Here is a 7,909-nt window from a genome sequence, read left to right on the forward strand (position 1 = left end):
ATCACTTGCTTGTCTATTCGCCTGTTCATGGATATTTTGGCTGTTGTTAGCAATTTGAAATTATTAAAAATAAAGCTGTTTCATGTAAAAAATCTTCCTATGGACATATGCTTTCACTTATTTTGTAAAAAGCCTTGAAGTAAAATGATTAGTACCTATAAAGTTTGGGGAACTCCCAAACTGTTTGCAAAACATTGTGCCATTTTACATTCTTCCTAGCAGTGGAGTGGTTCTATTATAGAATCATTCCACTAGGTACGTAGTGGTATTTCATTGTCATTTTAAATGGTATTTTTCTTTTTATTTTAAGTTTATTTATTTATTTTGAAAGACAGACAGCATGAGTGGGGGAGGGGAAGAGAGAGAGGGAGAGAGAGAATCACAAGCAGGCTCCACACTGTCAGAGCAGGTGCTCAGACCCATGAACCCGTGAAGTCATGAGATCCTGACCTGAACTAAAACCAAGAGTTGGACATTTAACTGACTGAGCCACCCAGGAACCCCTTAAATGGTATTTTTCTAATGACTAATGGTGTTGAACATATTTTATTTGCTTGTTTGTAATCCATGTATCTTCTTTCATTATGTGTGCCTTCAGATCTTTTGTACATATTTAAATGGCTTATAGCTTGTCCAGTGTGTGACGTGAACTTGTTTTCATTTTCTTAGTGTTTTTCCTGCAGCTTAATTTTGATGAAATCTAATTATTTATTTATTTATTTATTTATTTATTTATTTATTTCATGGATCATACTTTTGGTGTCTAAAAAATATTGTCCAACTCAAGAGATTTTTCTCCCATGTATTTTTCTCAAATTTTTATGTTTTTAGTTTTACACATAGATCTATGATCCAATTTGAGTTAAGATTTCTATACAGGGAGAAGTATGATCAAAATTTGTTTGTATATATTTGCTGAAATTGTTACTTTTCTGCAAAGAATTGCCTTTGAGCTTTGTCAAAAATAATGTATGGGTCTGTTGGTTGATTTAATGTTGTGTTCCACTGCTCTATTTGTCCATTTTTAACACAGTATTCACTCTCTTGATGACTACCTTTGTAATAAGTCAGCTTGTCAGTATCTACAAAGCCTACTGGGATTCTGACTGGGATTACACTAAACCTATAAGTCAATTTAGGCAGAACTGACCTTTTATCTATGTTGTTGCATTAAAGCTGCCTATCTCTCAATGTGTTTAGGTCCCTGTCTTCAATTTCTTTAGATTTGATTTATAGATTTTACTGTATACATTTTTTACAACTTTGGTCATTTTTTACCTTTAATTATTCCAAAATGTTAATGCTCTTTTAAAATGTATTATTTTTCATTTTTGACTTTTTTGTTAGTACATAGAAATGCAATTGTTACTGTATATTACATTGTATGTGAAATTAGTAACAGTATTTCTAATAGTTTTTAACATGTTCCATAGAATTCTTTCCATAGATGATCATTCCATTTTCAAACAAGTAGAATTTACTTCTTCGTTTCCAAAATTGATGTGCTTAATGTTTTCTTATTTACCGCACTGCCAAGAAGTATAAATACAATGTTAGTAAAGTGTTGAGAGGAGTTATTCCTTCTTTGTTCCTGAATTTAGGAGGGAAACCATTCACTTTTTCACAATGAAGGATATTAAAGAAAGAACCCTGTAGCTTTTCCCTAGCTTCCCTTTATGTGATGAGGATGTGCCCATGTATCGGAGAGTTTTCATTAGAATGAATGTTGTATTTTGTTAAATGCAATGCCAATTAATATTGCAGCAAGGTATTTTCTCCAAATATCCAACATGCTTTTTAATGTCACAGTCATGTTCTCAGTAGGGGAATCTACTGAATCACGTGGGCTATATTTATAGGACATTGAATGAGGTAATGAGTTGAACTTTTTATGCAGCTCAGTCGTTACTAGAGTTTTATACAAGGGAAAGAAATAGTGACAATATAAATGATAAAGAAAACTCTGGAAATAAGATGTATTCCTTTTTGGGTACACCTATCAAAACATGCATGTTAAAAATGTAATAAAAATAATAACTATTATTTTCTTGCCAAGGTTGTAAATATTTTTATTGGTAATGCACAGTGTTAATGTTGATAAAGTAAATGAAGTATTTTCAGAAACAGCTCGTAGGAGTTCAAATTAATTAAAGTTCGAGGAGATGATCACAATATGTTAAATAAAAATGCAAGTTACAAAACAAAATATATAGTACCATCATATTTTTGTGGTATAGGTAACTATAAAACACCTCAGAAAAATTATTAAAGGTACATGTAATGTATACTTAATAACTGAATGGTCAATTATATGGATTATTTTTACTTTCTTCTCTACAACTTTATGTTTTTGAAAATTTTATACAACAGACAAATATTTGCAGGTTGTGTTTCTCAGGAACAGACTTTGAGCAGAGATTGGTCTGCAAGATATTTATTAGAAGATGCTCTGATGATTAATGCTTTCAAAGGAAGGGAAGGACACAGAATTGGGCAGAAGAAGAAATCAGCCTGTACTTCAGATTCAAAGAAAGTTTCAACCATGTGCAAATGTTGAAAGGAAGTATCTTAACTACTGAAGAAAATTGCTGTGAGATATTTTCTGGATGTAACATGATTCTTAATGTCACAAATCAGGCTTTCCATATAAGCAGCTGGAGATGTTATGGAATCGCATGTAATATTGATAGGTGTACCTAGATCAGGTGAAGGAAAATCACTTCAAAACAACCACCTTAACCATGTGTTAGAAACTAAAGAAGCTATGCTGAAAGAATCAAATACAGGATATCAATAAAGAGATGGGGATTATTTAAAAAAAGGTGCCAAATGGAAATTCTAGAGGTTAATACAAAATTATTGATATGAAACATATACTAGAGGAGCTGAATGGTAGATTTGAAGTGGCAGAAGAAAAAATCAAAATTGAAGAGAAGTAATTAGAGATTATGTAGTCAAAAGAACAGAAAAAAAAAGAATAAGGAAAACTGAACAGAGCCTCAGAGAATTATAAGACACCATTAAACACACCATTATAAGCATAAGTGGAATACTCATAATGAGAAGGGAGAGAAAATGGAGCAGAAAAATATTTGAAGAAATAATGGCTAAAAACTTCCCAAATAGGATGAATAATACTAATCTATACATTCAAAAAGCTCAATTAACTCCAAGTAGACTAAATTAAACAGATTCACAACTATAGACATCACGGTGAAAATATTGAAAGTCAAAAACAAAATCTTAAAAGTATAAAGGGAATAAAGACTTTATGAGAACTATTAAAGGATCCCAGCAATGCTGAAGAATACAAGATTAATAGCCAAAAATCATTTATATTTCTCTAGAGATGTAATGAAAAATCTGATAATTAAATTTAAAAAATCCCATTTATAACAGATCTAAAGGAACAAAATACCAGAATATAATTTGCAAAAATAATTGCAAGTGTATATTGAAATCTACAAAGCATTGTTAAAAAGGTAAATAATAAATAAGTGGGGAGAACATCCATGTTCTTGGATTGGGAGTTTTAATATTGTTAAGATGGTAATACCCCCCAAATCTGTTTTTCAATTCTATAAAAAATTAAAACTACCCTTTCTCAGAAATTGACATGCTGATTCTAAAGTTCAGAGGGAAATGCAGAGAAATCATCCTAAAATAATCTTGATAAAGAAGAACAAAGTTGGAAGAGCCACACTTCCCAATAAATAATAAAAATAGCCATATAGATCAATGGGATGGAATTGAGAGTCCAGAAATAAGCTTATATATTATGGTCAATTGATTACTGACAAGGGTTGGAAGTCATTTGATAAGGGAAATGGTGTTGGGAGGATTGGATAGCAACATCAACAAAAATCAATTTGGATACCTACCTCCTACCACATAAAAACAAAACAAAACAAAACAAAACAAAACAAAACAAAACAAAAAAACTTTAAATGGTTAAATGTCCTAAATGTAAGTGCTAAAACTTTAAAATTCTTTGAAGGAACATAGTGTACCTATGTCCCAAAATGTATGACAAATAATAGCATAAATACCATGGGGAGAAAAATTTAAGTATATTCTTGGAAAGTTCATGTAGTATACATGAAGTGATATAAAAAAAACAATTGTGATAAGTATGGATTTTATAAACTATAAACCACGAAAAGGAAAAAAAAAAACAATTATAGCTTGAGTGAACAGCACTGATAAAATGGGAAACAAAAAAAGAAGACAAAAGACGAAAGAGGAAAAAGAAAAGAAAAAAAACATAAGAAACAAATTGGAAACACATGGGAAATTGATGCATTTTAGTCCAGATGTATCAATAACCACTTAAATGTACAATTTTTAACACCAGCTATTAAAAGGTAGAGATTGTCAGATTGGATTTGAAAGCAAAACCCTGTTACATTCTATGTAAACATAGATTCAAGGAATAAATGCATTGTAAGGAGGGGAGACGGTAAAAAACTTAGAAGTATGCCATAGTAACAGCAGTAAAAGAAACGCTAAAGTAACCATATATGTCCTGCCTCTAGCAGCTGGTATTAGTCCAGAAATGGTCATGTGACTGAACTTGGTCTCATAAACTTGAAAGGAAGAATTTAGAGTTTACTTTAGAGAACATGTTTTCTCTTATTTCTCTTCATCATTCCCATTAGACACAAAAAGAAAAAACAACACAGCAAAACAAAACCACTTTCACAGGTAGTCATCTCTCTACCATGTGGGTTACCAGCCTTGGGATAACAGGGAAAATAGAACAGCACAGATGAAAGAAACAGGTGTTCGATAGCTCTGTTGGTTGATTGCCTAGGTTTCCAGTTGCTTCAGATAAGAAACATTTTTATTAAGTCATTTTTTCTGCTACATAATTCACCTATTATCTATCTCAGTATTAATTTTCTATTAGCAATAATTTATTTTTTCTCTCCGAAAAGAAAATTGAAAAATATTTGATGAAAGTGATACCTAGTTGTTGTACTGTGTTATCTCAAAACACAGCTAAATTACACATAAGAATGCTTCTAATTATAGTTTCAACCAGTGGTTAATAAATGACTGATTTAATACTTAAGATTGTTTACTCCTATACAATTTAGTTTGCAATTTTAAATCTATATGTTTAACAAATTAAATATTAAATATTTTAAAGACCTATATATTTATCATTTTAATAATTATGATACCATTGTTTATATTTGAATATATAGATTTATACATAATATTTTATACATCAGATTTATTTTTCTACCATCTGGAAAATATAAGTTATTTCTGTTAACGTAAATATCTCACCAAAACAAATCCATATTTTTTTGTTCTTCTTTCAGTGCTTAGTAAATAAACACTGTATTTAAATTTATTAAAATATATCACTTCCTTAATGAAAATTTAACTTAAGGAAAATCTCAGTTATAAATAAATCATTAAGTATTATCTCAGGGCCCAATGCTCTACCAAACACACAATGATACTCACTTAATGAAATTTATTCATGGTAGGTTGACAAAAATACTTTGGAGATATCAATTCCTGTTAGATTATAATTCATACTTTCAATATTGCTTATGCATAATAAAACAAAATTGTGTACTCCACTCTCCTAAGTATTAATTTATAAAGACATATTTTGTTATATAAAGAGTATCAGTGAATTTGGAGTTAATTGTTTAAATTCTAAGGTCCTTCTTAACAAGAATTCTAACAATTCTTGTTAGAACAATCTAACATTGGATACGTTAAAATGTTTTTTTAACGTTCATTTATTTTTGAGAGAGAGAGAGAAAAAAGGATCTGAAGCAGTCTCCAGGCTTTACACTGTCAACACAGAGGCCTACTCAGGGCTCAGACTCATGAACTGTGAGATCATGACCTGAGCTGAAGTCCGACACTTAATGACTGAGCCACCCAAGCACCCTATAACGTTAGATATATTTTAATTCCACTCTTTTGAGATTGCTTATTGAATATTTATGTGCTTTTTAATAAAAAGGTAAAGGCATTTGAGTATTTAAATATCCCCAGAAACATTTCTAGATTTTTCCTCTATTTTTATGTGCCATAGAATTCAGGAAAGCCCAGATTGGTATTTTAAAGACTTGATTATACTGGAACAGAGATTGTACCAGCTTTGATAAGAAAAGAGTTCTTGAAACCAGGAAAAAACATATTTACTTGAAAATGAAAATATCACCAATTGATTTAGATGTATCCATTAAAACTATACATCTATCCTTAAAAAAACACTTTGGCATCTAAAGAAAAAAATAATTTATTAGCAAAAAAACTATAGGTTTAAAATTCGGATGTTTAGGGATGCCTGGGTGGCTCAGTAGGTACAGCATGTGCCTCTTGATCTTGGGGTTGTGAATTTGAGCACCACACTGAGTACAGAGATAACTTAAAAAAATAAAAGCTTTAAGAATAAATAAAAATAGAGTAATCAGAGCTTCTTCCAGAACGGCGTCTGCCCGGGTTTTGTGGACTTCCCTCATGGCATGTACCCAAACGCCAGTCTTCGCTTCCACCTCAAACGAAGAAGCCGAGACCGCCTGCTGCCCCCAAGCCAGAAGAGACGTCCACCTCTCAGCACTTGACAAAAGGAGAAAAAGAACAGAAGGAAGCAATTGAACATATTGATGAAGTACAAAATGAAATAGACAGACTTAATGAACAAGCCAGTGGGGAGATTTTGAAGGTAGAACAGAAATATAACCAACTCTGCCAACCATTTTTTCAGAAGAGGTCGGAATTGATCGCCCAAATCCAAAATTTTGGGGTAACAACATTTGTGAACCATCCACAAGTGCTTTTACTGCTTGGGAGGAGGATGAAGAGGCGCTGCATTATTTGACAAGAGTTGAAGTGACAGAATTTGAAGATGTTAAATCAGGTTACAGAATAGATTTTTATTTTGATGAAAACCCTCACTTCGAAAATAAAGTTCTTTCCAAAGAATATCGTAGGAATGAGAGTGATGATCTATCTTCAAAGTCCACTGAAATCAAAAGGAAATCTGGAAAGGATCTGACAAACGTTCAAGTCAGACATAGAATAAGGCCAGCAGGAAGAGACAGCGTGAGGAACCAGAGAGCTTCTTCACCCGGTTTACTGACCATTCTGATGTGGGTGCAGATGAGTTAGGAGAGGTCATCAAAGGTGATATTTGGCCAAATCTGTTACAGTACTACCTGGTTCCCTATATGGATGATGAAGGGGAACGAGAAGAAGAAGAAGATGATGATGATGAAGGGTTGGAAGATATCGATGAAGAAGGAGATGAGGATGAAGCTGAAGCTGAAGATGATGATGAGGGGGAGGAAGGAGAGGAGGATGAAGGAGAAGATGACTAATGGAACACTGATGGATTCCAAGCTTCCTTTTTTAATTTTCTCCAGTTCCTGGGAGCAACTTTCAGTCTTTTTTTTTTTCCCCTCCTCCTCTTGTGCTCATTCACCCTGTTTTTGAAGTCTCTTTTCTCTCCCTTTATACCATGGTTCTCAACTTATTTGGGGGGGAAATAATCTTGAGCAGGATACAGTGGGAAAAGAATCTCCACCCCTTTCTGTTCCAAATTCATTTTAATCCCTTCCTGTCTCAACAAAAACTTTATGGAATCAACACCACCGTGCTCTGTGGGAAAAAAAGAAAAACCTTCTGCTCCCCTAGCTCTGCTGGAAGCTGGAGGGTGCTAGGCTCCTGTGTAGTAGGGCATAGAATTCTAGCTTTTTCCTCCCCTTCTTTGTATATTGGGCTCAGAAATTACACTGTGTCTCTATGTGAATACGGACAGTTAACATTTACCAACATGTATCTATCTGTCTGATTTCTCTTGTTGAAAAAAAAAAAAAAACGAAAAAAAATGGGTTTATAAAAGGTCAGCAAAGGGTGGGTTTGAGATGTTTGGGTG

The 7,909-nt window shown here is 32.7% G+C and overlaps 1 pseudogene; it reads left to right on the forward strand.

Annotated features, from left to right (window-relative positions):
- The window catches only part of LOC125164835 (protein SET-like), a 58,273-nt pseudogene extending 50,575 nt beyond the window's left edge, over positions 1 to 7,698 (forward strand).
- Positions 7,699 to 7,909: the final 211 nt, after the last annotated feature.

The sequence above is a fragment of the Prionailurus viverrinus genome, chromosome B1 (assembly GCF_022837055.1).
Source record: "Prionailurus viverrinus isolate Anna chromosome B1, UM_Priviv_1.0, whole genome shotgun sequence".
In the NCBI taxonomy this organism is placed as follows: Eukaryota; Metazoa; Chordata; class Mammalia; order Carnivora; family Felidae; genus Prionailurus; species Prionailurus viverrinus.